Source organism: Giraffa tippelskirchi, chromosome 12, assembly GCF_054371585.1.
Source record: "Giraffa tippelskirchi isolate mGirTip1 chromosome 12, T2T-mGirTip1v1.2.pri, whole genome shotgun sequence".
NCBI lineage: Eukaryota > Metazoa > Chordata > Mammalia > Artiodactyla > Giraffidae > Giraffa > Giraffa tippelskirchi.
Window position 1 is genome coordinate 26,027,492 of NC_137286.1, and position 12,081 is coordinate 26,039,572.

The 12,081-nt window shown below is 39.5% G+C and overlaps 1 protein-coding gene and 1 long non-coding RNA gene across 3 annotated transcripts in view; one reads left to right on the forward strand and one right to left on the reverse strand.

The window, feature by feature from the left end:
* The window catches only part of LOC145528878 (uncharacterized), a 32,332-nt gene extending 25,336 nt beyond the window's left edge, over window positions 1–6,996 (forward strand). The window contains exons 3-4 of the long non-coding RNA XR_014070755.1: window positions 3,454–3,559; window positions 4,188–6,996. This is a non-coding gene — a long non-coding RNA (uncharacterized LOC145528878). The remainder of the gene's footprint in view (window positions 1–3,453; window positions 3,560–4,187) is intronic.
* NUBPL (NUBP iron-sulfur cluster assembly factor, mitochondrial) overlaps window positions 1–12,081 on the reverse strand; it is a 361,834-nt gene that overhangs the window by 115,184 nt on the left and 234,569 nt on the right. Inside the window, exons 11-12 of one of the 2 annotated variants that reach the window (XR_014070750.1) lie at window positions 6,381–6,508; window positions 1,996–2,220 (exon numbers count right to left, since the gene is read on the reverse strand). The gene's annotated coding sequence lies outside the window, so the exon portion shown is untranslated. The remainder of the gene's footprint in view (window positions 1–1,995; window positions 2,221–6,380; window positions 6,509–12,081) is intronic. The other variant, XR_014070751.1, reaches the window with a different exon arrangement.

Consider the following 12,081-nt stretch of genomic DNA (forward strand, 5'->3'; position numbering starts at 1 on the left):
CTTCCAATGAATACACAGGGTTGATTTCCTTTAAGATTGACTGGTTTGATCCCTTTGCTGTCCAAGGGATTCTCAAGAGTTTTCTCCAGCACCACAATTTGAAAGTATCAATTCTTCGGGGCTCAACCTTTATGGTCCAACTTTCACAATCACTGGAAAAACCATACCTTTGACCATACGGACCTTTGTTGGCAAAGTGATGTCTCTGCTTTTTAATATGCTGTCTAGACTTGTCATGGCTTTCCTTCCAAGGAGTAAGCGTCTTTTAATTTCGTGGCTGCAGTTGCCGTCTGCAGTGATTTTGGAGTCCAAGAAAATAAAATCTGTCACTGTTTCCATTTTTTCCCCTTCTGTTTGCCATGAAGTAATGGGACCGGATGCCATGATCTTAGTTTTTTGAATGTTGAGTTTTAAGCCAGCCTTTTCGCTTTTCTCTTTCACTCTCATCAAGAAGTTGTTTAGGTCCTCTTTGCTTTCTGCCACTAGAGTGGTATCATCTGCATATGCTAAACTACTGTATTTAGAAAGCAGCAGTCATATCATCAAGTTGAAGCACCACATCTTCATATAGAAAAATATCTTTTCCTTTAAGAATTAGTACATCGAACTAATGAGTGTAATTCTGGGAGGCTCAGGAAAATTGTCAGCCTGGCATCTATCCACACCTACAGACTGTATAGAAAAATATTAAAGTAATAAAAAAAAGTGTCAGAGGCAGTAATGCCAGGATCATCCATATTTATTTTGCTTCTTGCATTTGATCATCCATCAATGTGAACAGCCCTCAGTAAAAATGAATGGTTTTATCAATATTCCCAGCAAAACACACTTGGTTTTACCAACATAAGATCTACTGCCGCCAACTTTGAAAAGTCTGGTCTCCTGGCCCCAGGACACAGTTCTCTTGCAGATCAGTATAATCTGATGAGAAGCATATATTATCTAGAGCAGCTCTGTACATCAGAGGAAAAGAAAAAAGAACACTGGGTGACTGACAGCAATTCCTTGGTGGCACTTGACAAAATAATGCAAGTTAACTAATGAATTAATAGTCATATTGGAACTATCATCTTTTACTTTGGGATTAGAAGTAATGAAAGACTCTTGGGCACTGAAGAAGCATCATCCATTCATTTCTTTTTTTTTTTTTTTTTTTAAGTATTTTTGATATTTATTTATTTCTTTAATTGAAATGCAGTTGACAGACAATATTATGTTAGTTTCACTATACTACATAATGATTTGACATTTGCATACATTATGAAATGATCCTCATGGTAAGTCTAGTAACCATCTATCACCATACAGAGTAACAGATTTGTAATAACCAACAAAGTTATTAAAATATTATTGATTATATTCCTTACACAGTATATTGTATCCCCATGGCTTATTCATTTTATAACTGGAGGTTTTACCTTTTAATCCCTTTCACCTCTTTCCCTGCCTTTTATACCCTCCCCTCTGACAAATACCTATTTGTTCTCTGTATCTGTGAGTCTCTTTTCATTTTGCTTTTTTTGCTTGTTTTGTTTTTCAGATTCTACATGTCAGTGAGGTCATATGGTATTTTGTGATTTTTTTCACTTAGCATAATATCCTCTAGGTGTATCCATGCTGTTGTAAATGGCAAAATTTCATCTTTTTAATGGCTGAGTAATATTCCATTATGTATATGTACATGCATCTTCTTTATCCATTCATCCATCAATAGAAGTAAGCAACTTAGGTTGCTTACATATCTTCATTACTATAAATGTTGCAGTGAACATTGGAGGTGCATATATCTTTTCAAGTTAATTCTTTTGTTTTTGTCAGGTAAGTACCCGGAAGAGAAATTGCTAAATCATATGATAGTACTATTTTTAATTTTGGAGGGAACCTCCCTACTTTTTTCCATAGAGGCTATATCAATTTACAGTGCCACCAAAGTGCATCCATTCATTTCTAAGTAGGCTGAGAAAGATAAGGAACATCCTAAGGAGTTTAACTTACCCTTAAGGTGATACTGATTCATACTTTCATCCATCCATTTGTTCATTCATGTAGTTCTGTGTAATTCTGCACTTGGTTGTACCTTTAGATTTACTTTCGTACTTAAAAAGTAGCACAGTGGACTTGTCCATTTTTCTGTGTATTCTATCGACTCTGTTTTTGGTGACTACAAACTCTTCTAAGGATTTCCTTGTTGTAAAACATTCAGAAACCTCGCCAATCTTTCTGAAATTCACAAAAATAGTTTTAAAAATTTCTCTAAAAGTTTCAGCGTTCCGTCCATTTATCTTTCCACTTAAAAAGGTTATTTATACTTATTTATACCCTATAGCTCTCTAGTAGCTCAGATGGTAAAGAATCCGCCTCAGTGCAGGAGACCTGGGTTTGTTCCCTAGGTTGGGAAGATCCTCTGGAGAAGGGAATGGTGGCAACCCACTCCAGTATTCTTGCCTACAGAATTCCACAGAGGAGCTTGGTGAGCTACAGTCCATGGGACTGCAAAGAGTCTGACACAACCGAATGATTAACACACACATACCTTATAGCAGTGGTAATTCACAACTGTAATAATGGAAAAAAAATACCTCAATACTCCTTATTTTAAAGCATCACATGCCTACTGAACCTCTGCACAGTTAAGGAGAATATAAATTTCTAATATTGAAATTAAGGAATTTGGGAGTTGAAGAATAAAAAAGTTAGCTGGAAAAAAAAAAAAAAGCTCCAACCTCCACCAGCGTGTAATGACTGCCAAACTCTATCTGAAGCCCAGCCACCTTTCTGAGCTCCAGGTTGGACACAGAGCTGCCTTCCTGTCACTATCATTCTGATGGTAAAGAGGTCTGCAAGGTCCTCACACACACACAGACACTCACACATGGCACTTGCCCTCATGGATTCATAAACGGCCTTTCAATAGAAGGCCTTTATGCGGGAAATGAGCCAGTTTCCCCTTCTAGAGATAGACTTGGGAGACGTATCAGCACGTTTTCTCCCATGCCTGTTTCTGATGCCAACCAGTACTGTAAATGGCAGATGACAATCCTGATCCTTCCAGATGCCTGCAGGACCGTTAGGCACTGCCCTCACTGCTGTTCTCCACTTTGCTGGCTAGCATCTGAAGGAGCAATTTTACTACTTGCTCAGGTTAACTGATGAAGAAACAGAGGTCTTTTGAGAAACCTCACTTAATAGTGCTGCAGAAACTCTGCACTTGACCCAAAGAATAAAATGAGTGGTCAGTAACTATGAAGGTATATTCCGGGCAGGTGGGGTAGCAGTTTGGGAGGGAGACTCAAGAGGGAAGGGATATGTGTATATATGTAGCTGATTCACACTGCTGTACTGAAGAAACTAACAAAACGTTGTACAGAAATTATGTTCCAATTAATACTTTTTTAAGAACATGCATTCCAGTACTTCACTACTGGCTCACTAGCATCTGAACCTTTTCATCAGGGATGAACCTCAGACCACCAACAGCTGGGCAAAGATAACGAGAGACTAGGACAGAGACTGAGGGGTGGCTGGCACTGCCACAAGCTGGGACCTATCTCTGCTGTGTGTAAGTAATTCCTGTGGTAACGGGGTCTTTTCAGTTATACATAATAAATCCCTCCTTGATTAAATGATGGGGACGAGGTGATCAGTATTGTTTCTTTTGTTTTAGCAACCTATAAGATGAAACGTGAACTCACATGGCCTCAAGGGAAGGGTGTAAGTAAGGCTGTATGATCAAGGCCTAATAAAAACCTGTCAAGATGTCACAATGATCACATGTTCCATAGGCATCTGAAATTTAACATGGCCAAAGCCAGTTATCCTCCTCCTAAAACATCGTGCTCCTCCTTTCCACTGTCATGTCTCCACAACTGGTACCATCTGCCCAACCACATCCAGACACCATGTTCTACCATTTCTAAATTCCATTTCATTTACCACCCTGAGTTACTAGAACAGACACAGGAGTTGAGGTGGATATTTAGCAGGCAAAGTTGAAAGATGACATGGATCACTATGGAAGAGGCAAGGGAAGTCAGGAAGAGGTGTCAATGATCTCTGTGCTTCAAAGAGTCTTAGGTAGTGAGCTATTTCTGGCCTGTATGGGTGGAACATGTGAGTCTGAAGGACAGCCTAACTAGATGTCCTCTCTACAGAGACCAGAATTTACTGAAATATTTTTTTCCCAACAGCTTCTTGGTACACTGATAAACCAGAAGATGTCAGGAAGTCCCCTTGGGAATTGATAATTGCAGCAAGCACTGGCTGGCTGCAGAGAGACTCACAGAACTACATGGTATCATGTTGAATGTGGAGCCATCAAAATCCGGAGGGACTCTGCAGTTCCAAGTAACATGTTGTCTGGCTGAGCCACAAGTACAGGAACTGAATGCGGGTCTCTCTCGTCACTGCCACTTCTCTCCTCTCTGAGTAGAGCAGCCCCCAGAGCATGTGACCTTGAAAAGCATGAAGGTCAAAGCCGGCAAGTTGAACTCAAACTAACCCAGTTGTTAATCAAATAAGTCAATCCTAACAGAAATCAACCCTGAATATTCATTGGAAGGATGGATGCTGAAGCTGAAGCTCCAATACTTTGGCCACCTGATGCAAAGAGATGATTCACTGGAAAAGACCCTGTTGCTGGGAAAGATTGAGGACAGGAGAAAGGGACGACTGAGGACGAGATGGTTGGATGGCATCACCGACTCAATGGACATGAGTTTGAGTAAACTCGGGCAGATAAAGAAGGACAGGGAAGCCTGGAATACTTCAATCTATAGGGTTGCAAAGAGTTGGACACAATTGAGCGAGTTAACAACAACCAACAACAAAGAGACAAACTGGAAAATGGGAGTCAGAGAATGGAGACGTGGGGCAAGGCATCAAGGTGCCAGGAAAGTCACAAGTGAGAAGAGACAGAGTTGCTCTGGATGAATTCTGAAGACAAAGTGTGAATGCCTGCTGGGCTTTTTGTCTGCTCTCAGTGATCTCTTAACGCGGGCAATCCAAGATCGTTCAGATGATTCGGACAGGGAGCAGCAAGCTGAGGTGGTTCATGCTCAACACACACGATTCCACTGCGTTGTAACAGGTAAGCTCCTCTAATGAGGAAGAGAGACTGGGATGAGTAAGAGACTCCCTGGAACTGCAGACATCTGAAATAGCCTCTATGGGAATGGAAAGGGTGTTGACCAGGGACATACAAGCAGCACCCAGGAGCCCCGAGGACCCCATTAAAGCTGGAAACCACACATTTGTTGTAGCAGCCTTACACTTGAGTGTGTGGTTTTCTACAGTGTTGCTGAGCAGTTTCAGGAGGAGAGGAAGCCAACAGCAGAAGTCATAAGAGCTCTGGCAAGAACAAAGTAGCATATAGTGATCATACAAAATAAGGGAGAGAGGGAGAAGCAAGTGAGCCATTTACTGTGTGAATCTAGATTGGAGAAGAAAGGAAGATGTGATGATGTTTCTGTTTCACCTTGGCTGAGCCACGGTGCCCATATATTTGGTCAAACATTATTCTGCATGTTTCCATGAGGGTGTTTTCAGATGAGACTAACATTTAAATCAGTAAACTTTGAGTAAAGCAGATTGCCTTCCCTAATGTAGGTGGCTGGACCTTATTCAATCAACTGAAGGCCTTAATTGCACAAAAGACTTACTTCCCCCAAGCAAGAAGGAATTCTGCCAACAGACAGCCTCTAAACTGCAACATCAGTTTTCCATGCGTCTCCAGCCTACTAGCCCACTCTGCAGATTTTGCACTTGCCAACCTCCACCATCACTTGAGGCAATTCCTCAAAACCCCTCTCTACATATCGAGAGAGAAAGAGAGAATGTTGCTGTCCAATTATCCTATATATTGGTCTCTGCCCTATTACTTCTGTTTTTCTGGGGAACCCTGACTATAATACAAAAGATAAATCTGGAGAGAGGGGAAGGACTGGGTGAAGGGACATTAAACCATCAGAAGTCCTGCAGAGTCCACTAAAGGTAACAGAGTGTGGGAACAGGAAGAATGGTAAATAACTAAACTCACATTAGGGGAGTTTCAGATACGGAGCAGACCGAATGAGAACGGAGTCAGAGGAGTGGGGGCAGAGACTGTGAAAACTGAAAAAGGTTTTGAGGTTCAGCTGCTTGTCGGGCTGTCTGCACACGCACGCTGAAGCAGTGCACTCAGTGAGTGTGGAAGAATGGAGAGAAGCCTGAGAGCGAGCATGCCAGCAGACCTGACAGCTCATATTTATGGCTCCTTATCGCCGGTAGGGCAAGTCCAGCTCCTTTGAGTGGAAGGAAGCCCTTCACAACCTGGTCCTTCACCCCTTCCTAGTTCACCTCTGCTCAGCCCCAGCCCAGCCCAGCCTCGCCTCAGCCACACTGACCTTCTCATCTGTAGTCTGGAACCTGACTAAATCCTCAATCTTCAAACCTTTGCACATTTCATTCTTCTTGCCCTTCTTGGAAGGGCAATCCACTCCTTACTTTCCTCCTCCTCTTTCCATACTGGCACCTTCAAATGAAGCCGAAAAGAATTCTCATCTCGACAGACACTCCTAATAAACCAAAGACCCTCTAGGCAATAGTCTCTTTAAAGGTCAGGAAAATTTCTTCCTATTCACAGTGATTAGCTGTACCTTGAATGAAACAAACTGCAATCTCCTATGGGACTGCAGGTTCTACAAATCCTTTAAAAACTTTTAGGCTGCTCAGTCTAAATCATATCCTGGGATTTGAGCTTTCAAGGTTTAATTCAGGCAGCTTCAGAGAACTGTATTAATTACTTGTAAAGATGACAACAGGTGGCAACAGGTGGATTCACCTCCAAGCTCTTCATTTTCTGTGGGCCACTGCCCATTGCCAGACTTTCAGTCTCAATGCTTAGTGCAAAAACGTGCTTTCTGCATCGATTTCTTTTCCTATTCTTGATTTTCCCCCTACAGCCTCTCTTGAACTTACTGCTTTATTTAAAAAATGGTAAATAAAACATGAGCCTGGTTTTAACTTTTATTTTTTTTTTTTTTCTTTTTTTTTATTTTTTTTATTTTTTTTTATTTATAAATTTATTTATTTTACTTGGGGGCTAATTACTTTACAATATTGTAATAGTTTTTGCCATACATTGACAAGAATCAGCCATGGGTTTACATGTGTTCCCCTTCCCGAACCCCCCACCCACCTCCCTCCCCCTCCCATCCCTCTGGATCATCCCACTGCCCCGGCCCCGAGCCCTTGTCACATGCATCGAACATGGAATGGTGCTCTGTTTCACATATGACAATACACATGTCTCAATGCCATTCTCCCAGAACGACCCACCCTCACCTTCTCCCTCAGAGTCCATAAAATTGTTCCATGCATCTGTGTCTCTCATTCTGTCCCGCATATAGGGTTATCGTTACCATCTTTCAGATTCCATATATATGCATTAGTATACTGTATTGTTGTTTTTCTTTCTGGCTTACTTCACTCTGTATAATGGGCTCCAGTTTCATCCATCTCAGTAGAACCGGTTCAAATGTATTTTTTTTAATGGCTGAGTAATATTCCATTGTGTATATGTACCACAGCTTCCTTATCCATTCGTCTGCTGATGGACATCTAGGTTGCTTCCATGTCCTGGCTATTGTAAACAGTGCTGCGATGAACATTGGGGTACACGCGTCTCTTTCAATTCTGGTTTCCTCGGTGTATATGCCCAGCAGTGGGATTGCTGGGTCATATGGCAGTTCTATTCCCAGTTTTTTAAGGAATCTCCACACTGTTCTCCATAGTGGCTGTACTAGTTTGCATTCCCACCAACAGTGTAAGAGGGTTCCCTTTTCTCCACACCCTCTCCAGCATTTATTGCTTGTAGACTTTTGGATAGCAGCCATTCTGACTGGTGTGAAATGATACCTCATTGTGGTTTTGATTTGCATTTCTCTAATAATGAGTGATGTTGAGCATCTTTTCATGTGTTTGTTAGCCATCTGTATGTCTTCTTTGGAGAAATGTCTGTTTAGTTCTTTGGCCCATTTTTTGATTGGGTCATTTATTTTGAACACCTATCCTGCTCAAACTCTTCCAGAAAATTGCAGAAGATGGTAAACTTCCAAACTCATTCTATGAGGCCACCATCACCCTAATTCCAAAACTAGACAAAGATGTCACAAAAAAGGAAAACTACAGGCCAATATCACTGATGAACATAGATGCAAAAATCCTTAATAAAATTCTAGCAAACAGAATCCAACATCATATTAAAAAGATCATACATCATGACCAAGTGGTTTTAACTTTTAAAGCATAAAGTAGTTCAATAAGTGGAAGAGTGGATGGATGTTGATCAGTTACACTTGATTCACAGCTTTCCAACGGATACTTAGATAAGACACTTTGGCAGTAAACTTTAAGCTCTGATTTTTTTCTTTGGCCTAAGAAAAACTCACCCTCTGGCTCATTTTCTTCCCATCATGAAGAGTGTATGGAGGTGGGCAGAGACCTTATGGGACTGGAATAACTCTATTCCAGGTGTATACCCTTGCGCTTTTGCTCATCTTTCCAAACCACTGTCTTCAAGTTCTCACCAGTAATAGAGACATAAGCATCATTATAGAGTCATACTGATGGGAAAAATTGTCCACATGTGACCTTTCTTTTCACAATTAAGCAAGCTGAAGCTCTTAGTGGCAGACACAAAATATGATTCCTCGCTTTAACTAAAAGCTCTCCTCTTTAATAAACTCCTCATTCACTGTGAAATTGAAAACACAGCATTTTCCTGATGACCAGATGGCCTAGCAAACTAAAGCACTTCAAGCACTCCACACTTCCTCCCCACTACCCTCCACAGTGGGCAAATCAAGAAGCAAACTCATTATTCCTCCCAGATGCCAGCCTCTCTTGAGGGCTTCTCCCAGTATTTATTTAAAAACAACAACAACAGAGCAATGGAGTTGGAAGAAAGCAAATATTTCTTTAAAGCTACAAAATAAAACAACTCTTTCAGAGGAGTCAAATAGTAAATGAATAAAAGAAATGAATCAAAATTACATTCTTGATTAATATTTCATTCAACAAGAATGCCACTTATGGTTATTCTATCTGGTACAGCTGTTTGAATTACAATTTCCCTTCAAGTTCACACCCAGTACTCCAGAGAGTCAAGCAAAGAAATTCTAATATAGGGTAATGTGAGTCGAATCTTATCCCCATCAGTTGATATCCACTTAATATCATGGACTGTTTCAGCTAATAAATGCTTATCATGATTCCTGAGATTATTTGGGTATATTTTTCTCTAATAGTCTTACCTAGACAAATTCACTGAACTTTCCAAACCTATTTCTTCTACCCAAGAAAATGGGTACCTTACAGGCTTACCAATATATGGAAAAATAGAGGGAAAGAAATTCATATTTGTAAGGTACTTTCCCGCATGGATAAACTGACGATTTGTTCTCTCATTTCATTAGGAAATCTACCTTCTCCCTCTTTCTCAAACCAGTTCTGGAGATGGTGACTAATGTTCTTATTCACATGGGAATTGATACCGCTTTCATTCATTGCTTAAAATAGTAACATGTTAGGGTTGCTAGGAATTGCCAAGGGAAATCAGCTTGTAACAAGGGTTTTTATTAACAGAGTTGTGAAGTGAAACCAAAACTGAGGTGGCAGTACCTATTCTGCATTTGGAAAATATGGTCTCAGAAAATGTGCAAGCAAGTCACATACACACTTGTTTCTAAAAAATCAGAACACTAAAGTGGTGTTCTAAAAAGCATGGCAATAAAACCATCATTCAGAAATGAAAGTGGGTTATACAGGTTCCAGCCTAAACACTTAGATGGCATATTTTCCTATTCTTTTCAATATTTCATTTATAAAAAAGGAACTTCACTAAATAGCTCCTGTGTCCTATTCTTTACTAACAGGAAGTGATTATTATGGATCTTCATTTTTTTAAATATTTATTGTAAAATGTAATTAATTGGAAGTTTTAGATAAATATAAAAAGCTTGTTTATAAGAAAATTCCTCCCTAGAAAGGATAAGAAATCTCCCTGATTCTACAGAAAACAATTACTTGCTAATTCAAGACAGTAAAAATTCTCTCCTCACCATAAAAAGACGTAAACTAATAAAAGGTTTTGACATTTTTGTTTATTGGTGATTTTATGTATACTATTTGTAAAAATCGGTTAGTGCAGAGGGAGACTAAATAATGTTGACTGTTTTGAGCAATAGTCTGAACACTAACCAAAGAATAAGGAGATGGATGTTTTTCTCAGAGCAATGTTTTTTTCCCTCCACAAAACATTTGAACTAGAGAGTCACGGGATATTTATTTTAAAACTTTCTATTCAGTAAAAAGAAACACTTCCTTGGTGCAAAAAAGGAGCAAACATTACCCAACATTCCCTATAAATTCTTTGGCAAGGAAAACTGGATGTAATTAAAAAAAAATACAGAATTTTGTTCCAAAAATAAACTTTATGCAATCACAGGAAGCACTTAGATCCCTTTTTTCCTCCTCTTGCAGGAAAATGAAACAATCTCTGGGCCACAGGAAATAACACAAGTTTTAGAAAATCCCTGTGGTATGAGAGAAAACCTTCAAGTGGATGTCTTTTGAGTCCTATCGATGATGTAAAGGACAACAGATGTTCAAAGACTCAGGTACTTCAACAAGTAGTAATTGATTTGTACTGGTGAGAGTGATGACTCCAACTGAGGTTCAGGAAAAACAGAACAGCAGAGAGTCACACACACAACACTATAATCAATATGCCTGCACACAACTAACTCCCAGCTTCATTTTGACTAAAAGAGCAACTGTGGGAAGAGTGATGATAGTAAGAGCAGAAGAAAAGAAGCATGAGAAGAAGAGAATAAAAAATGGATAGGACTATTTTAACTTGCCAGCAGATTCCACTGGAAATGAGTAAAAATACAGGCATGGCAATGATTGATAAGACATTTAAGAAAAATCAACAATTCATAACTGTGGATACATATGAAGAAATTCGTATCATAATGCAGCTGGGTAGAAGAAAACCAGCTGAAATGTTTATAACATTTTCATTGAATTTAACTATAGGTATTAAGAGTACATTCTGCCTTCAAGGTACTTCTTAGAATATCCAGTTAGGAGGATATTTTTGCCATTGCTACATAGGGCACATTAGTAAGCCCACATTCGTATAATCTCACCACAGACTTATCAATTAAGTCCTTCTCAGGACAAGAGATCAAAATATTTTATTTAGAGTAAATCAGGAAGAATTTCATATTCTATAGCGATTTCTTCCTTTGTTGCTTTAATGAAAAAAGGAGACTCCACAAAACCTTCTGAAGACCCTCTATTTGGGCTGTGGCATTCCACAACCACATCTTGAATTCAACAGGTCATAAATAGGATAATTAAATAAACTGAATTCAACAGATTAAAAATGTAGTTTCACGTGACTTTTTAGACTGCTGGGTTTTGGCAACAGCAACCCGGCAGGATGCCCTGCTAAATCATTCACGGCACCAAAATACATTTCACTTCCCCATGCTTCCCAACACTTGGTTCCCTCAGGGTGGTATTACTGTGATGGTTTTCCAGCTGGTCTCCCTATTTTTCCACTGTCGCCTCATTTCCTACATATGGCTGAATGAACTTTTTAAAAATATGGCTTCCATAAGTTACTTCAAGAGTCAGGAACTTATGAGAGCCAGTTTCTTAGTAATCTTACTGAGATAACTGGCACATGCATATGCGTGTGTGTATGTTTTAATGCAGACTGTAGCTCCACATACACTTTTTTCTTTAAGCCCCATAATCTGGGGATCATTGCATTTCAGAACATATGGAGGTGCTTTATTCTCTTTCAATGGCTGCATTATACTCCACTATATGGATGTTCCACGATTTATTTAACAAGTCTCTGTGGAAGGGAAATGGGTGGTTGACTGAGTAGAAGGAGGAAATACATTTTTTCTCCAAATGATATTTTTAAGGTCACATTTCATACACACAAAAGAATACATCCAAGTGAGTTAAGCAACAAAACAATATCCATGACTCCATTCATCCTCCCAAATTAAAAAAAACAAAGTT